This window comes from Mus musculus, chromosome 7 (assembly GCF_000001635.26).
Source record: "Mus musculus strain C57BL/6J chromosome 7, GRCm38.p6 C57BL/6J".
In the NCBI taxonomy this organism is placed as follows: domain Eukaryota; kingdom Metazoa; phylum Chordata; class Mammalia; order Rodentia; family Muridae; genus Mus; species Mus musculus.
Genome location: NC_000073.6, coordinates 17,636,485 through 17,657,137, shown reverse-complemented (window position 1 = coordinate 17,657,137; position 20,653 = coordinate 17,636,485). Strand labels below are relative to the sequence as shown.

Below are 20,653 nucleotides of genomic sequence, written 5' to 3'. Positions count from 1 at the left end.
CTTATAGATAACATCATTTAATCCAATGAATCGTTTTATGGAAACAGCCTACTATACACTCTGTCCTGTGCTTTACTCTTATGAAGAATGTTTTGCTGAAATTAGTAAGCTTAGGAAGGAAAGATACAAAAAGTTTGGTTCAAGTATAAAACATGCTCCAGGAAGTGGAATGAAGCTAAATCCTGTGTTCAGTGAGACAAATTAAAGATATTAAATGGCATAAAGAGAGTGGTGACCTTGGGGCAAGATCCCATCTAGCTAATCTTCAATCTTGTAAGAAGGAATTAAGGAAAAACTTAGATCCACGTATGGCAGCTCATACCTTTAATCCCAGCACTTATCTGCATAGCCATGCAGATCTCAGAGTTCAAGATCAGTCTAAACAGAAAGTTCTAAGACAGCCAAGCATAGATAATGAAGGAAATCATCCCCCAAAAAGCTAGTAAAGAAGTGTTTGAAAAGGGGAGCCATGTTCCAGGCCCAGAAAACTGCAGATTTTAGCAGATTGGTCATACAGTTCCGGCTTTAGAGTCAAGAATACAAGGGCTATGAAATCTACCTTTCTGACTAGGGAATACCAGAAAGGGCAGGCATATGGCAGGGATGTGAATGGAGGCACAGTGGAGCTTTTTTGTGAATCTATGAAAGGCCATTGTGTAGAACTGTGAAAGGGAAACCTGGATTTCCTTGGAGACTCCAAGAGGTTAGAGATGCTAGAGATGTGGGATACTTGCCAAGGAAAGCTAACAGGGAATGATACCAGTCCAACAGATAAAAGTTGTTACATCAACAATGCTGAAAGGAGTTGGAGATCTGAAGAAATTCAGAGTTTGGAGTTTGTCCAGGGGGTTTTTGGTCTTGCTTTTGTCCAGTATTTTCTCACTATGCTCCCTTCTATGGGGCAATGGGCTATGTACAGACATCCTGGACTCCAGTCGAGCTGAGGTCTTGAACCCCTGTAGGACCCGGTGGTGGTAATTTTCACCTACATGGGACAGAAGACATTCCCTCATGTCTCTCGGACCCCTGGCTCCTGTCAAAGTTACCACCCTCACAGCCCCCATAAGAGAAGCATGTGACTAGCAGTCATGTTGTCAATGTCCCAAGCTTCTGGCCTTCAGGCTAGACTCCTTCCCATGCTTACCTAGCAACAGCAAGATAACAAGCCCACTATAAGAGGGACTGTTTGGCCCCTCCTTGCTCTCTAAGCTCTCTCTTTCTCTCTAAGCTTTTACCTCTCTTTCTCCAAGCCTTCATCTTTCTTAATCTCTAGCTCCTTTTTTCTCTTCCCCTTCCCCATTCTCCTCCCTTTTCCCCTGCCTTTCTACAATAAAGCTCTAAAACCATAGACTGTCTCTGTTCATCAAAGCCTGGACTGAAGACACTCGCCTGTATGGGAACCACCCAGCGCCCCCCTCCTCTTTCCCCCTGACCACTCTTCCCATGTCTCCGGGACCTAGTGTCACTCTGGGGCCTCTATTCTGTTCTCAGCTCCTCTGCCATATCCAGTGTGGTATGCCAGAGACTGAAAAGCTGGTACCAGGTGTTGCCCCTTGTCTACCCAATGCCGTGTGGGGTCAGTGGCTTCACACAACCAGATGCCCACCCAGGGCCACGTGGAAAGGGTCCGGCAGTCCTCCAGAGTCTGCCTGCCCAGAGCTCCAGAACTCTGGCTGGTCGCGGGCACTCTCCTATACCCATGGCCCCACACCCTTGCACATGGTTTGTAATAGTATGTATATCCTGTGCCATTATATTTGGAAGTATGTGATCTATTTTTGATTTTGATATTATAGTGAATGACAACATAAAGATTGCATAACTGTCAGAAGACACTTTGAACTTTGGACTTCTAAACAGTCTTCAATCTGTGATAGACTATGGAGACTTTGAAGTTCGACTAAATACATTTAGTATTATGTTATGGCTATAAGCCTATGGAGTCTAGGGAGTGGAATGTGGTGGTTTAAATAGATATGGATCCCATAGAATCTTGTGTTTGAATGCTTAGTCCATAGGTACTAGCACTATTAGAAGGTATAGATTTAACTGGAGTAGGTGTGACCTTGTTGAAAGAAGTATGTCACTATCAAGGCATGGCTTGAGGTCTTCTATGCTCAAGCAATGCCCAGTGTGGCACACAGTCTCCTGCTGCCTGCTGATCAATATGTAGAACTCTTAGCTCCTGCAGCATCTTGTCTAGCTGGATGTTGCCATGTTTCCTGCCATGATAAAAATTGATCCAAATTCTGAAGATATAAACCAGCACCGATTAACTGTTTTCCTTTATAAGAGTTGTCCTGGCCGTGGTGTTTCTTCACAACAGTAAAACCCTAACAAAGACAGTTGCATCAACAGGATTTGTAGATATGTCTTTATTTCTGAAGACACCATACAATTTATAGGACTCAATCCTTGGAAGAATCTGGCTAGATATGACTTAGAAACCTCCTCAGTGAGGACTAGACCATATAATACTTGGAGGTTCTATGCAAGCTGACAACAGAGGAAAACAATCAATAGTCCTACCCAATTGTGATACCAACAAACTACAGTAAAGACCAGAATGGCAAGACAGCCCAAGAAGTGAAAGAATGGCACTTACTCATTGGAGGTAACCAACAGCTGTTTAATTTAGCAGATCTCAACTTTACTAATGTTATGAACATTTAATACAGTTCCTCATGCTGTGGGGACCCCATCTAAAAACTAACTTTTTACTATTTGATAATTTTAATGTTTGCTACCTTTATGAATCAAAATGTAAATATTTGATATTTAGGATAGCCTTAGTAGACCCCTGTGAAAGGGTTGTTTGAGCTTGGCAGTGGTGGCACACACCTTTAATCCCAGCACTTGGCAGAGGCAGAGGCAGAGGCAGATGGATTTCTGAGTTCGAGGTCAGCCTCATCTACAGAGTGAATTCCAGGACAGCCAGAGCTATACAGAGAAACCCTGTCTCAAAAAAGAAAAAAGAGAAAAAGAAAAAAAAGAAGGTTGTTTGACCCCAACTGACTTTGGTTGAAAACTGCTAGTCTCATTGAACAATAAGGCATGCTCCATAGGAAGAAAATCTTGCCTGGTGCTTAGGTGAAAACTCTGCTGTTTTGGAAGACTATCCATATGGACAAAAGCTTTTTCCATCCTACTAATCCGAAGTGATGAGATGTTCTTTGTGACCTCTGGGTACTAGACTGAGTACCCACACTGAGCTGGAATATTTCTACTTACTGTCAGTACTTTGTGGTTTGAATAGTTAGTGCAGGACACATCCAGTGTAAAGAAACTGCAACATCAGAACCTTTTGTCTGATTTACCTGGTTGAGAAGTGGGTGTGTTCAGGTAACCCAGTCAAAAGATCAGAATAAGCCCAGATTATGTAGATCACAAGATAAATATAGTCAAAGATACTGGGATGCAGGCATGATCTGCATGAGGGAACTGTGGAATCTAATGAGAGAGACAACCAACAGGTACTCCTGGATCCAAACCATTGTCCCAGACTCCTGGTGACTAGGGAGAGTATGGGCACTGTTGGAATCTGACCTGTTAGAGCTAACAGAGAAGAACAGTTTATTAGATGTATTAATCTCCTAGCTCATAAAATTGGTCAGTGCACTGCACAGTCACATGGGCATTTCCGTTTGAGTCTCAGCACGGAAAGCACAGATGCATAAGTGCCCAGGCCATCAACCAACTGTACTGGTAGACTTATGAGAATTCACATTATTGTCAAGGTCCCGAAGGGAAGGACAGAGGGCCTATGTCTTCCTGATGACTCCTGTCCTCGGGGATTAAGTCCAGTTAATTCTCACCTGCTGGCAAACAGTAACAGACATTGCTGATCTGGACAGCTGTCCTGTCCCAATGTCATATCCTTGTTCATACTTAAGACTATCTTAGACACTGCAACATTCATTCCCCTAGTGTGCTATAACTTGGAAACTGAGACATAGGAAAGATAGTGACCACATCAGGCTCACACAGGGCACATGTGACAGTTGTGAAGCACTAGCTATTGGTCTCTAGACAGGTACTCATTGTCTCCTGAGGCCTCCCCAGGTGTCTGTGAGGCAGGGAGGAGCTGATGGTAATCTTGGTCATCAGCAGCTTGAGGGAACATCTTGTGCAGGAAGTGAAAAAAAGACAATGAGATTTGACTCTAAAACTAAGCCATCCATCTCTGGGGAATTCTGTAGAACTCCAGAACTCCATAACCCATATACTGGACAGGAAATCATGTGTTTTCTGGTGTGCTGCTGCCACTCCTCCCGGAACACAATGGTCAAGGCTTTTTATCTTCACCATCCCCTCAGTATATTTTACATCTACCAGAGGGCTTGCTCTCTCTGCTCAGGGAGTCGCTGAATTCAAACAACTCTAGCATCTGTCTCTCATCTTACCATGTTATACTTTATAAAGAAATAATACTTGCAGAGATTGGCCCCATATCACTAATCAGAGGTCCCACAGGGAGCCATCTTCTCTCTATTATGTGCACAACACTGCTACCCAAGACTAACATCACAGGTGACAATTCTAACCCCAGGAGGTTGAGCACAGTAGCCATAAAGCATGAAACTGAGACTGAGAATACAGCCTTCTTATGAGGGATAAATAGTAAAAACATCTCAAAAGGTGACAGACTGAAGCCATGAGAAGGCAACTGGAATATCAGTTTACTCAATGTCTTGCCCTACACAGGCCCCTATGAGAAAGAAACCTGAGTCCTATCTGATATAACCCATTCAACCTGATCATGGGACCTAAGCCATTGTGGGTAGCACCATCCCTAGGTCGATGGCCCTTGATTGTATAAAGAGCTAGTTAAATACAAGCCAGCTAGGGAGATAGCCAGTGAATGAGCCAGCAAGCAACATGTTTGCTGCCTTGATTTCCTCTAATGCTAAAACATTACTCAGATACAGAAGAGAAATGAACCCTGAACTCTCTCCTAAGTGGCTTTTGCTCATTTTTTTCAATCACAACAAAACAAAGAAGTATACAACAGTGTATAGGGAAAAGCAGAGGACACATCTATTTGAATGAATAGTTTCTGTACTCAAGAACAAATCTATGCAGAACCTTGCAAAAAGAAGAATGGATTTAAACACCAGAGATGGGCCAGAAAGTAAATGTGCATTTACTACTACGTTAGTGTCTTATCCTTTGGGTATAAAGATATATGTCCTAGTACTGGCCTCTGATAAATTTATGTCACTTTTCTACTGGGAGTAAATAAATCCCACCTTGCCAAAGCACAGAGAACGAAGAGCAGACTGGATGCTAAGCTGGGTCTTTGTGTCTCTATAGCTGTCTGTCTTTGGTGCTGACTAACCCAAGGCCAGGACATAGAAGGTATCTACCCTGGAATGAGCTGTTGTTCTCTGAGGGCATGGGGATGTTGCTCAACCCTGTTTCTCAATGTGTTGCTTGAAGGAGAAACATAAAGGAAGTTGAGAGGGATGTGGGGCAGGACTCAGACTGGAAGGGATAGAGCAGTGCCTTGGACACAGAACCCACCACACACAACCTTTTATATTCTGGAAGTGATCCTGCCTGAGAGGACACTCAGCTTACAAGGAGAAAGGACAACAGAGCCTACTGCTGTGTAGCTCTTGTCCTCAGAAGCAAGACGTCACAGTGAAAATAGAGATGAAGGTGTCCTCTGTGCTTCACTGCCAGGGATGTGCCCCAAGTCAGGGGTTTCTGCTCACAAGTAAGGGTGGCCATTCTTGCTGTGGGGGTGGAGAGGAACTCAGATGTATGCTGGAGTCTCCTAAGAAGGACAGAAGCCCAAAATGAGACTCAAGGATGCTGTTTGTTTTCATGACACAAAAGGTACAGTGAGGGACAGAGGCTCAGCAGGCAGAAGCTCTCAGTTGAAAGGAGGTGCTGAAAATAGAAGAAAAACCTCAAATGTTCCATATCCACAGTCAATTACATTGGCTTTCTGAAGACTACTGTTCCCAATCATGACAGGGTTACTCTCCAAATAGACATCAAACAGGGCTGGGACAGTGAGAGGGCTCAGTTTGTGGAGACATGCAAAGTGAATTCAATCTTCAGCTCCCACATGGGAGATGGAAAGATGAAACTTTTGCTGGCTCTTTACCCTCATCACAGATATTGTGGCATGTACAGGCACATGCTGACACTGGAGACATGTACCTCTACACAAATTTCCAACAAACACCTTCACACAGGCACACTAAGACACCTCCCTTCAAAAATAGACATATATACTACATAAGAAAATGTAAAAGTATTTAAATTTCACTTGAGTATAATTACTGTCATTAGCTCCAAACCTGGGAACTATGTAGATAAACCAGGGAGACACACATAGTTCCGTTCTTGCTTCCTTCCTGCTTTCCACTTTCTTTACTTTATCCACTGATGTTTGAGTCTTTTCCAGAAACTGTAGTATCAAAAAAATCCTTGTCCTTAAAAGACCCTGGTTTTAGTAAAACAAAAGTTAGAATATCTGGAAGATGATGTAAGGGTTTGACTTTTGCACAAAAGGAACAGAGAACAAAATTCAGAAAGTAAGGACCCCCCTAGGAGAGAAAGTCAGAGAGGCATCCTCCCACAAAATATGTTAATACTAAGTGGGGAGACAAATGAGCAGAGAATTCCATAGAGTTGAAAACACAGTGTGAGACTCTGACATAACGGAACTCATGTCACTCACCTCCAATAAGAAGGGTTGATACATCCCTCTGCAACACCTAAGCCAGGTGATGATCACACCTGCTCAATACTAATGGTTTCTCTCTCTTTCCCATTTAGCTTTCCTTTTAACCTACTGGCACCTGTCTACCTCTTCCCAAGTCACCATTGAATTAGTGCCACCCCAAGTGGTTGAAGGAGAAGATGTCCTATTCCTTGTCCACAAAATGCCAGAAAATCTTATGTCCTTAGGCTGGTTCAAAGGGAAGACAGTTATAAATTGTGGAATTTTAATTTATGCAACAAACACAAAAGTAACTGTGATGGGGCCCAGGTACAGTTCTAGAGAGTCCTTGTACAGAAATGGGTCCCTGTTGATCCACAATGTCACCCAAAAGGATATAGGATTCTACACCCTATGAACCTTAAATAGCCATGGAGATACTATGTCAACATCCACATTCCTCCACGTGAACCGTAAGTGATTCTTTGTGAATTCTGGATATTGGGTGGTCGTCATCCACTGACATACACAGAAGTGTCCAGCCTGGCCTATGCCTACCTCTACTCTACATTGTATCCCATATTGGTGTTTGAGCATTTACTTCAGGACACAACAGCAATAGATCAGAATCTTTCATTTGACTTGAGCTTGAAGTAAAATGGACACATGCTGGATAACTCAGCCAAAAATATCAATTGCTGTCTAGACTGTTGTGTTCTTAAGAAGAATATGTCCTTGAGAAAGACCTTGAGGGAATCAGAGTTGGGCATGATTGAGGAAAAGTGGGATCCTCACAGTGAGCTGAGAACCAGTAAGACCTATCTCAAGACTACTGTCCCAAACTCAACTTCTAATGGCTCTGAGAAGCATTTTACAAAGGTTGAGTTTTGATTTCCTGTTAGCAGAGAACAGTTGTTTTGAGTAGTCAGTGTCTTCTGCTTTGCCTTTCACAAGGCTTTTGCACTGCCATGAGAGCCACCATTAGGCTAGTACAACTGGGCATCTCTAGTGACTCAGCAGGGAGAGCAGAGCTGAATAGGTATCATCAACTAACTGTCCTGATAGGCTTATGAGACTTGAAGGTAAGTCTGTGTCTCTAAAAAGGGGGACAGAATACACAGGTACTTCTGAGAAGTGTTTGTCCTCAGGGATCCAACTCAGAGAATTCTCTCCTGCAGGCTAATTGAACAAACTTCTGTTTATGGAACAGTTACCCAAACATGAGGTACAGTTTCCTCAGTTCTCACCAGGGGACAGCATAATGACACTCAGTCAACAGTCAAGGTATTTTCCTGAACCAGAAATTTACCTAGTAGCTGAGTTCCGTCCAATTTTCTATCAGCATGGAGTTCTCAGACCTACTGTCTGTTTAATTTATCTGCTACACTGACAAAGAATCAAACTCAAATTGGGTGGGGTGGGTGTGGGGAGGATACAGCATTGTCCTTTGATGTGTTTTCCAATTAAAATATATGATAACCAAGGAGAATCCATTGAACAGAGGTCCAAGACATCTCAGAAAGTTCAGGGAGCTCATGGGCAGATCTACTACACAGTTCAGCAAGTAGAGGGATTGGAGGAATTCTCTTGATATCTTGCACAGGATAAAAAAAAGCTTAACCTTTTTCCAAGAGTCAGGTGATCTCCACCTGAAGAACATCCTAAGCCTTTGTCCTGGGACATAACCCTGACTAGTGACTCCAGTGAGAATAGGTGTGTCCTCTTACCCACACTGATTCAGGTGGTCCTTTTGGAGCCTACGGACATCCCTGTCAATGTCCATCTTTCAAGCACATTGAGAACACAAAACAGACTGAGTGCATAGCTGAGTTGCTGTTACACAGTTGTGCAAAATTTCCCTTTTGGGTGCTAACTGACTAGAGCCAGGACATAGCAGTGATAAACTTCAGGGTCATCTATTATCTCAAGTCACAGGGATGGTCATCAATCTTGGTGCTAACTCTGTGTTCTGGATAACTGAAACAAAAGAAGGGGGAGCGACATATCAGTGTTTTTATAGAGCAATATCCTCAGGCCATATGAGGGTGTTGCTCTATAACACTCTCAGGGATGATCTTGCCTCAGAAGAGGCTCAGCTCAAAGAGTGGAAGCACAAGACAACTGGGGAGTGGTGCTGGAGCAGACATGCCACAGAAGGACAGATCAAGCCACAGAGTCAGGGGGGCACCCTTTTATGCTGTGCAAAGGGTGAACACCTGTCAGGGGCTCATGCCCACAGGTGAGGAAACCACACTTCATAAAGTATGAGAGGAGAAGACTCATCTACTCTCTGGAGTCTCCTAAGAGGCCTGTGGACCTTAGTGGAGTCTCAGGGTGTAGAGGGGAGAGGAAAACATAGAGGTTAGAGGATCAGAAGCAGCAGGAGGGTCTTGATGAATGAGAAGAAGTAAGTTGATGGAAAGATTGTTTTACCCAAAGTTAATCAGCATGAAGACTGATGTGCTCAGCTCTTACATCCCAAATAAAAAACCCAGGTGGTGTTGATTAGTGACATGATTGAATAAATATATGCATTTGCTTCATATTCTGATAAGCTGAGATCAATGAATAGAAGTCTCTGAACTCCACATAAGTAGTATATTCTGCACCCACCTACCCACACTGAACTAGTCCTTATATATTTTCAAAGTAACACACAAATATAATTTGTAAGTAAGTGTAAAAAACTCAAAGCAAGTGGAATGATCCATTACTGTGTCCCCAAACCTAGGATTTTCTTAGGAAAATCCATTGGCATACCAAGTCTTGCAACATGGTTCATTTGTTCATTCTCCACATTTGTCTGAGTTTTTTTCTAAATAGCATTTTTTCATTATTAAAAAAATCATGGTGCACATTATGCCCAGTCCCAGTAGACAGAAAGACAGATCAGTAAAGAAAGTAAAGGTGACATAAGGTGTTGACTGGAACTACAAGACAAACACAACAACAACAAGCAGCAACAACAAGCAGAGAGTCAAGATTCATGGTCTGTAGGGGAAGAAACTAGGAGGCATAACCCAAACAGCAAACAGCATTGAATGGTGAGCCAGGGCCATGTTGATACCTGAAGAGAGCACAACAAACAATGAAAAATAAAAATGCAGGCACACAAAGTTGAATAGGAAGAGAGACACCTAGGGTGAGTAATGTACACACCTGCTCAGGACAGAGTCTCATTATACCAAAATACAAAGGTCCCAATTAATCAAATCTGTCTCTTCACTTCTAGGCTTCCTTTGGAACTGTGGGCACCTTGTTGCCTCTGGTCAACCCAGTATTGAAACATTGCCACCTATTGTTCCTGATGGGAAAGATGTTTTTGTACAGGTTCGCAATCTCCCAGAGAATATTCTAGGCTTTGCATGGTTCAGAGGAATGACCCAGGTCAGGAAACATCTGATTGCCCGATACATAATTGTAGTGGCTATTCCTGGTTGTCAACTTGACAATATTTGGAATGAACTACAATCCGGAATTGGAAGGCTCACCAGTGACCCTTATCTGGAGGCTTGGAGATCCTTATCTGGATCTTGGTTTGAAGATCTTGAGCCATAGTGGCTATGGATTCCAGAAGATTGAATCTCCGAGTTTAAGGAACACACCCTTAATCTGGGCTACGCCTTTCATCTGGGATTAAAGGTGTGGTGGAACACACCTTTAATCTGGGCTCCACCTTCTGCTGGAGACAATATAAGGACATTGGAAGAAGGGAGTCTAGCTCGAGCCCTTGCTCCTTCGCCTGCTTGCTGCGTGAGACTGAGTAACTGCTAGATCCTTGGACTTCCATTCACAGCTGCGACTGAACCATTGTTGGGAATTGGGCTGCCGACTGTAAGTCATCAATAAATTCCTTTACTATTTAGAAATTATCCATAAGTTCTGTGACTCTAGAGAACCCTGACTAATACAGAAGTTGGTACCAGGAGTGGTTCTAGAGTAACAGAAGTACAAGGATGAATCTTTTAAAATTCTGGAATTGGCTTGTTGATCCACCAGCACTTTCAACTATTGAAACCTCTACAGATTCTCTCCCTCCTGGGAGCTCAGAGAATTTTGAAGACCCATGGTTGAAACTATATTCCGAACTTAAAGAAGCTAATGCCCTTGATTTTCTTAATGAATTAGGTGATTCAGTGCACAAAGCTTTCTACAAGATGGGGAAAAAATCGAAAAATGATTTTACTGGCTGGCTGCTCTTAGTATCTGTGGAAAAAATGATGAATGAAAGGAAGGAGTTGTGTGATAAAATCGAAAGGCTCCAGACACAAGTAAACGATCTAAAAGTTGCTAAGTGTGTCCTTGAGGAGAATCTTCTCTCTTGTAGCAATAGAGCTCAAGTTGCAGAAAATCAAACGGAAACTCTCATTGTAAGATTGGCTGAACTACAGCGAAAATTCAAGTCTCAGCCTCAGAGTGTGTCGACAGTTAAAGTAAGGGCTCTAATTGGCAAAGAATGGGATCCTACAACATGGGATGGGGATGTGTGGGAAGACCATGTTGAAGCTGAGAATTTTGAATCCTCAGATTCTCAAGGGTTTGCCCCACCTGAGGAAGTAGTACCCTCAGCCCCACCTCTTGAAATAATGCCTTCCCCACATGAGGAAATTAATTTTGCAGAGTCTGCTCACGGCCCACCAATAGTTTCTTCTAGACCTGTAACCAGACTCAAAGCAAAACAGGCTCCTAGAGGGGAGGTAGAAAGTGTAGTCCATGAGGAAATTCGCTACACTACTAAGGAGCTTAATGAGTTTGCTAATTCATTCAAGCAGAAACCTGGTGAATATGTGTGGGAATGGATTTTAAGGGTGTGGGATAAGGGTGGAAGGAACATAAAACTAGAGCAGGCTGAGTTTATTGACATGGGTCCTCTGAGTAGAGATTCTAGGTTTAATACGGAAGCTCGCATAGTTAAAAAAGGTGTCAAAAGTTTGTTTGAATGGTTGGCTGAGGTGTTTATCAAAAGATGGCCTACTGGAAATGACTTGGAGATGCCTGATATTCCGTGGCTTAGTGTTGATGAAGGGATTTTAAGACTTAGGGAAATTGCAATGCTAGAGTGGATATATTGTGTAAAGCATAATTGTCCACAATGGGAAGGTCCAGAAGATATGCCTTTCACTAGCTCTATAAGACGCAAATTGGTGAGAGGGGCACCAGCACATTTGAAGGGTTTTGTTCTTTCCCTTTTCCTTGTGCCAGATCTTAGCATTGGAGATGCTTCTGCTCAATTAGATGAATTAAATTCACTGGGTTTAGTTGGATTCCGAGGTAACAAGGGCCAGGTGGCAGCATTGAATCGCCCGAGACAAGGTGATTCTAGTTATTATAATGGACAGCGTAGACAAAAGAATGTTTATAATAACATACCCAGTAATAGTCAGCACAGGAGAGGTGAAATTTATAATGGCATGACTCGGTTGGACCTTTGGTACTGGCTAACCAATCATGGTGTTTCCAGGAATGAAATACATAGGAAGCCTACTGCATATTTGTTTGATCTGTATAAGCAGAAAAATTCTCAAACAAATGAAAGAAAGGCTACATTAGATCGTGGTAAACAGCCAAATGAAAGAAAGGCTACATTAGATCGTGGTAAACAGCAATCTCGGCCAGTGAATCAATTTCCAGACTTGAGACAGTTTGCAGATCCAGAACCCCTTGAATGAAGGGGTGGCCAGGTTCCGCTGAGGAAGGATCTTGATAAGACACCCAAAGGTTTTGCTGTTACCCTTTCTCCAATTCTTCCCCAGAGGGACCTACGGCCTTTTACAAGGGTAACTGTACACTGGGGAAAAGGAAATAATCAGACTTTTCGGGGTCTGCTGGATACTGGTTCTGAATTGACACTGATCCCAGGGGATCCCAAGAAACATTGTGGCCCTCCAGTTAAAGTAGGGGCTTATGGAGGGCAGGTGATTAATGGAGTTTTGACTGATGTCCGACTCACAGTAGGTCCAATAGGTCCCCGGACACATCCTGTGGTGATTTCCCCAGTTCCAGAATGTATAATTGGGATAGATATACTCAGAAATTGGCAGAATTCTCATATTGGTTCCCTGAACTGTAGAGTGAGGGCTATTATGGTTGGAAAGGCCAAATGGAAGCCTTTAGAGTTGCCTCTGCCAAAGAAAATAGTGAATCAAAAACAGTATCGTATTCCTGGAGGAATTGCAGAAATTACTGCCACTATCAAGGACTTGAAAGATGCAGGGGTGGTGGTTCCCACCACATCTCCGTTTAACTCTCCTATCTGGCCAGTGCAGAAAACAGATGGATCATGGAGAATGACAGTTGATTATCGAAAACTAAATCAGGTGGTAACTCCAATTGCAGCTGCTGTACCAGATATAGTTTCGTTACTTGAGCAAATTAACACATCTCCTGGCACCTGGTATGCGGCTATTGATCTGGCAAATGCCTTCTTCTCAGTACCTGTCCATAAGGACCACCAGAAGCAATTTGCTTTCAGTTGGCAAGGCCAACAGTATACCTTCACAGTTTTGCCTCAAGGATATATTAACTCTCCTGCCCTGTGTCATAATTTAGTTAGAAGGGATCTTGATCGTTTGGATCTTCCACAAAATATCACATTGGTGCACTATATTGATGACATTATGCTGATTGGATCAAGTGAGCAGGAAGTAGCAACCACTTTGGACTCATTGGTAACACATATGCGTATCAGAGGATGGGAAATAAATCCAACCAAAATTCAAGGACCATCTACCTCAGTGAAATTCTTAGGAGTCCAGTGGTGTGGGGCATGCAGAGATATTCCTTCTAAGGTGAAAGATAAGTTATTGCACCTGGCCCCTCCTACAACCAAGAAAGAAGCACAACGTTTAGTGGGTCTATTTGGATTCTGGAGACAACACATCCCTCACTTGGGTGTGTTACTTAGGCCTATTTACCAAGTGACTCGGAAAGCTGCTAGCTTTGTGTGGGGCCTGGAACAGGAGAAGGCCCTTCAACAGGTCCAGGCTGCTGTGCAGGCTGCTCTACCACTTGGACCATATGACCCAGCAGACCCGATGGTACTTGAGGTGTCTGTGGCTGATAGAGATGCTGTTTGGAGCCTCTGGCAGGCCCCTATAGGTGAATCACAGAAAAGACCTTTGGGATTTTGGAGCAAAGCTCTACCATCATCTGCAGACAACTATTCTCCCTTTGAAAAACAGCTCTTGGCCTGCTATTGGGCCTTAGTGGAAACTGAACGTCTGACAATAGGACACCAAGTCACTATGCGACCTGAACTACCCATCATGAGCTGGGTACTATCAGACCCTGCAAGTCATAAAGTGGGACGTGCACAGCAGCAGTCTATTATCAAATGGAAGTGGTATATACGTGATCGGGCCAGAGCAGGTCCTGAAGGCACAAGCAAGTTACATGAAGAAGTTGCTCAAATGCCTATGGTTTCTACTCCTGTTACAATGCCATCTGCTGCCAAGCATGCACCTATAGCCTCATGGGGTGTTCCCTATGATCAACTGACCGAAGAGGAGAAGACTAGAGCCTGGTTTACTGATGGCTCTGCACGTTATGCAGGCACCACCCAGAAGTGGACAGCTGCAGCATTACAACCCCTTTCTGGGACAACCTTGAAAGACACAGGTGAAGGGAAATCTTCACAGTGGGCAGAACTTCGGGCAGTACACATGGTATTACAGTTTGTTTGCAAGAAGAAATGGCCAGATGTACGATTATACACTGACTCATGGGCTGTAGCCAATGGATTGGCTGGATGGTCAGGGACTTGGAAAGATCACAATTGGAAAATTGGTGAGAAAGACATCTGGGGAAGAAGTATGTGGATAGATCTCTCCAAATGGGCAAAGGATGTGAAGATATTTGTGTCCCATGTAAATGCTCACCAAAAGGTGACTTCAGCTGAGGAGGAGTTCAATAATCAAGTGGATAAGATGACCCGTTCTGTGGACAATCAGCCTCTCTCCCCAGCCATCCCTGTCATTGCTCAATGGGCACATGAACAAAGTGGCCATGGTGGTCGAGATGGAGGTTATGCTTGGGCTCAGCAACATGGGCTTCCACTCACCAAGGCTGACCTGGCTACAGCTGCTGCTGATTGCCAGATCTGCCAACAGCAGAAACCAACACTGAGCCCCAGATATGGCACCATTCCTCGAGGTGACCAGCCAGCAACCTGGTGGCAGGTTGACTACATTGGACCACTTCCTTCGTGGAAAGGACAGCGTTTTGTTCTTACTGGAGTAGATACTTATTCTGGTTATGGATTTGCCTTTCCTGCACGTAATGCCTCTGCTAAAACCACCATTCACGGACTGACAGAATGCCTCATCTATCGTCATGGTATTCCACACAGTATTGCTTCTGACCAAGGAACTCATTTCACAGCCAGAGAAGTACGACAGTGGGCTCACGATCATGGAATTCACTGGTCTTACCACATTCCCCATCATCCTGAAGCAGCTGGGCTGATAGAAAGATGGAATGGCCTTTTGAAGACGCAGTTACAGCGCCAATTAGGTGGTAACAGCTTGGAAGGCTGGGGCAGAGTTCTTCAGAAGGCAGTATATGCTTTGAATCAGCGCTCGATATATGGTACAGTTTCACCCATAGCCAGGATTCATGGGTCCAGGAATCAAGGGGTGGAAAACGGAATAGTTCCACTTACTATCACTCCTAGTGACCCTCTAGGAAAATTTTTGCTTCCTGTCCCCATAACTCTAGGTTCTGCTGGCTTAGAAGTTTTGGCTCCAGAGAGGGGAGTGCTCCTACCAGGAGCTACAACAAACATTTCATTGAACTGGAAGCTCAGACTTCCCCCTGGTCATTTTGGGCTTCTAATGCCCTTAAACCAACAGGCTAAAAAAGGAATAACAGTGTTAGGAGGGGTGATAGATCCAGATTACCATGGGGAAATTGGATTACCTCTTCACAATGGTGGTAAGCAAGATTATGTCTGGAGTGTAGGAGATCCCTTAGGGCGTCTCTTAGTACTACCATGTCCTGTGATTAAAGTCAATGGGAAACTACAACAGCCTAATCCAAGCAGGATGACAAAGGATGCAGACCCATCAGGAATGAAGGTATGGGTCAATCCTCCAGGAAAAGAGCCAAGACCTGCTGAGGTGCTGGCTGAAGGAGAAGGAAATACAGAGTGGGTAGTAGAGGAAGGTAGTTATAAATACCAATTAAGGCCACGTAACCAGTTGCAGAAACGAGGATTATAAAGTAATATGAATGCCCATTGTAAATTTACTAATGCGTTAGCGATTGTACGAGGGATAGTTATATCATGTTAGGCATATTTACAACCTTGTTATTGTTTCATGTGAACATGAGATATTATTTGTGTCAAGTTGACAAGGGGTGGATTGTAGTGGCTATTCCTGGTTGTCAACTTGACAATATTTGGAATGAACTACAATCCGGAATTGGAAGGCTCACCAGTGACCCTTATCTGGAGGCTTGGAGATCCTTATCTGGATCTTGGTTTGAAGATCTTGAGCCATAGTGGCTATGGATTCCAGAAGATTGAATCTCCGAGTTTAAGGAACACACCCTTAATCTGGGCTACGCCTTTCATCTGGGATTAAAGGTGTGGTGGAACACACCTTTAATCTGGGCTCCACCTTCTGCTGGAGACAATATAAGGACATTGGAAGAAGGGAGTCTAGCTCGAGCCCTTGCTCCTTCGCCTGCTTGCTGCGTGAGACTGAGTAACTGCTAGATCCTTGGACTTCCATTCACAGCTGCGACTGAACCATTGTTGGGAATTGGGCTGCCGACTGTAAGTCATCAATAAATTCCTTTACTATTTAGAAATTATCCATAAGTTCTGTGACTCTAGAGAACCCTGACTAATACAATAATAGATGAAAAAATGAAAAGTTTTTCATTTGGGCCTGCATACAGTGGTAGAGAGAGACTGTATACTGATGGATCCCTGCTGATCAAAAATGTCACTCAGAAGGATGCTGGATTGTACACCTTAGCAATTCTGGGTACAGATATGAAGAGTGAAGAAGGACATGTAGAAATCCAGGTGGAGAGTAAGTGATTTCCTATAATGCTTTCCTGTAATCATTCATTATTATGTGGGGCTTAGATTACAGGACTGTCATGCCTACCCTACACCTCCCTCCTCTCTATACCATGTCCCCATGTGAAGGTTTGAGCACTTAGTGCCAGACAAACATGGAGAGACAAATGGCCATAGATCACACTCCATCTTCTGACTCCACCTGCATCAAGAGACACCTTGATGCTAGCTCAGCCTAAGATGTTAGGTTCTGCCCAATCTCCTGGGGCTCTAAACTAGGAAATGCAAACACTGTCATCTTTCAAAGGATGGACTAAAGCAACCCAGGGGAACATATTTACAGTCCTCCATTCTTCTTCTCAAAGCTGATAGGGAACAATGGTTTTTGGTCGGTTGGTTGCTTGGTTGCTTGGTTGCTTGGTTGCTTGGTTTGGTTTGGTTTTTTATTTTGTTTGTTTGGTTGGTTGGTTTTTGGTGTCCATTTCAAATTGAGATATTGATTACCCCCAAATTGAGATTATCATAAATACAATCCAGTAACTGGTGCAGAGACCATGGAAGAGTACTGTTTATCTGCTTGATTATTTTGGCTTGTTCAACCTGCCCTCTTATATCACCTAGGACCCCTACCCCATGGATGGAACTGTTTGTAGTGGTACAGACACTCCCATATCAATCTGCAATTTAAAAAATATACTACCAACTTGCCCATGGTCCAATACATTGGTAGTGTTTTCAACTGAAGCCTTGTCTTTCAAAAGGACTCTACATGTGCCAATTGATATAAACCATTCAAACTAATCCTACAGCCTCTTCCAAGATCTTAGCTTACCCTGAATATCAGATTGCTCCTGGCCCTTACACAACTCCACTCCTGTGGGCTGCCAGGAAGAGCAGCAAGAACACCTAAAAGGTGAAATCAGGAATTAACTAGAAACACAAGAGAAACTAAGAAAATGAAACAAACAAACAGAAAGTGAAAATTCAAGACCTATAGCCATCAGAAGAGGCATCACCTCACACCCTAGCACGTATAAGTCTGTGTAGTGCCTGACTGTGCAGCAAGGAAGAAGCCGTGTACACATCCAAGGCGCACCTCCATGCAGAGGGAACAATTTTAAGGGGCTCTTAGGGAATGTAGGAAATTGTGTTGCTCACCTTGTTTAAGTGGGATAGATACGCCCTCACCTGCCTCTCTAAGCTAAGTTAATGATCCATCTGCTCAGGATGGAGGCAATTAGATTTACACCAAGAACAGTGAGCTACATGTGATGGCTTTTTTCTCCCTTCCAGGTCTTGTTTTTCAGTGCTGCAACTCTCTGACTTCTGCCAAATTCATTGTTGAGTCTGTGCCAAGGTATGCTGTTGAAGGGGGAAGTATTCTCCTTGTTCATTATCTACCAGAAGAGCTGAGATCCTTCTCCTGGTACTACTCAATATATACGGTCCCAGCCTTTAAAATTGTAGACTACCATGTAATAAGGAAAATCACCACCTGGAGTGATGCATACAGAGGAAGAGGAATGTTGTACGCTCCAGGATGTCACTGAGGAAGATGCAAGAATGTACACATTAGAAATTTTAAATACAAATAACAAGGTTAAAAGAGCACACGTGCAGTTTTATGTAAACAGTAAGTGACTCTAAACGACCTCTGGCTTCTGGGTATGAATTATCCTACTTCATATGCTGGACTGTCAGGGTTGGATTATGCCTGTTCTCCCTCCTGCTGCATTGTCTCCATACTGGGGTTTAGGCACTTACAGTAGGACTCATGCTGGGTAGACTAACTGGAGTCAATTAGAATCCCTTACAGGTATCTACCTCCACAGAGAACATGTGTGGGATAACTTAGCATGAGGGCATCAGCCTCAGAGCAGACTCTTGGTGTTCTCACCATGCACATGGCCCCAATAGAGACCTTGGGGGAGTCTGCCAGGCACTGGATGAGGGAGCTTTGGGGTCTTCACAGAGAGCACTAGGAGGCCCCCTGCTCCAAAATTTTGCCTCTGGCTGGACTCTAGGTAACACTGGGGAGCTTTTTTCTCAATGATTGGTTTTGACAAAGAATATGGTTTTACTGACAGTCCAAGTTCCATAGGGTGTGGGACCAATTGTGACTCCTATGACAGTTGCAGTTTTGTAGGTCACCTGTACATTCCTTCTCCTGAGTCTCAGTGGACAGGTGCCAGGACAAAAGCCAACTGTTCTGATGGACTTAAGAGACTTACAGGAATTTCTGGGTCCCCAAGGGAGGGAGATAGGTGACAGTTCTTCAGGTAGCTCATTGTCCTCATGGGTCCAGCATGAAGAATTTTCTTCCTCCATTAAATAGTAATATGTACTGCCAATTTGAGCAGCTCCTTTATCCTAAGATCAGCCCATTGCTCATACCTAATCTTAGCTCCAGGCACAGTATTGATCATTTATCATGTGCTATGTTATATGGAAACTGAGACATAGAAAACACAATGGGTGAATTAGGGGCACACAAGCCATGGGTGCCTGCTAAAAAGCACAAGATACTTCTATGGTCACAGCTCTAACTCTCCCCCTTGGAAACTTTTTAAAGTATTCAGTAAAGTGGGGCTAGTGGAGCTCTCTGACTGATTATTGTCATTTGGTCCCCTTCTGTTTTTTCACAGAGATGGTGACAGACCCCTTCATTCGAATCACCAACAGCACAGTCGATGCACACAGATCTGTGACCTTCTCCTGTGTTTCACCTGACATTGGACTCTCCTTTCGTTGGTTCTTTAATAACCACAATCTGCAGCCTACAGATAGGATAAAGCTGTCTCCATCAAAGTGTGGAGTCAGAATTGATGATGTCAGATTTGAGGATGTTGGAGTGTACCATTGTTTGGTCATGAACCGAGCTGGTATAGGAGTGGCCAGTCTTCCAGTCAGATGGCCTTGATGAATGAGCACCCCCTCCTCTCATCCTACAATAAAATGGCAGCATTTCTTTATTGATGTGATAAAACATGGAAGAAACGTATGTGGTGAAAATGATCAGTTACTACTCAGGTACAGCCTGCATGGTGAGACATGCTTGTGATCCTGGGATACATATGTGTATAAGAATGAGGCAGGATTTAAAGTTAGACTATCTCCAAAGGAAAACAAAGACATCAATATAGTAAACAGAAACACAAAGGCATCAACAGCACAAGCTGCGGATCAAATATATAGCCAATCCTCAGAATCCATGGAAACTAATTTCAGGAGCACCTGAACTTTTGGGTGCTTTGTATCTGCTTTGAAAATCATACAGTGCTTGAATAGAGATAAATGCATCCTTTATATGCTACCTTGACTTCCTGATTGGGCCTCAGTGGGAAAGAATATGCCTAGTCCCACTGGGAATAGATGCCCCAGGGTGGAGTGGTACCCAAAGGGGGAGGCTCCCCTTCTATGAGGAGAAGGGCAGGGGCAATTGAGGGAGAGTTTGTAAGGGTAGCACTGGGAGGAGCAGGGGGCTGTAATTGGGATGTTAAGTGAAATTTTTAAAAGAAAAAAAAGACTCCTACTGATCACAAACAGGCTTGTGTTCAATATGGGCCAATTGTCTCTTTTCCCTTGTCTCTCCTTTATTCTATTTCTTCAGATGGTTTCATTCCTTCTGGCTGAAGGATCTTAGCAAAGGCTTGTCTTACTGGGGTGAATATTTACTCTGGAAGACTATTTACTCAAAAAGATGTCAACACGAAACTATTAGAAATCAACAAAATAATGTGCCCATGAGTTGTGAAATGTTAGTATTTCCTTATTAATCAATACTGGCTTGACTACAGTGAATTTTTGTCATCTGCATCGGCCTGATGTCTGAGTTTTGTAGATCTAAATGGACCCCATAACATAGGACTTTGTCTTAGTCACGGCTACTATTCCTGCACAAACATCATGACCAAGAAACAAGTTGGGGAGGAAAGGGTTTATTCCAA

The 20,653-nt window shown here is 43.5% G+C and overlaps 1 non-coding gene across 1 annotated transcript; it reads left to right on the top strand.

Moving 5' to 3' along the window:
• Nucleotides 1-5,655: 5,655 nt before the first annotated feature.
• Gm9519 lies at nt 5,656-19,639 on the top strand. Its single transcript, XR_391191.1, has 6 exons — nt 5,656-5,719; nt 6,793-7,149; nt 9,909-10,099; nt 16,515-16,716; nt 18,000-18,339; nt 19,352-19,639. It is a non-coding gene; the product is annotated as a predicted gene 9519 (transcript).
• Nucleotides 19,640-20,653: the final 1,014 nt, after the last annotated feature.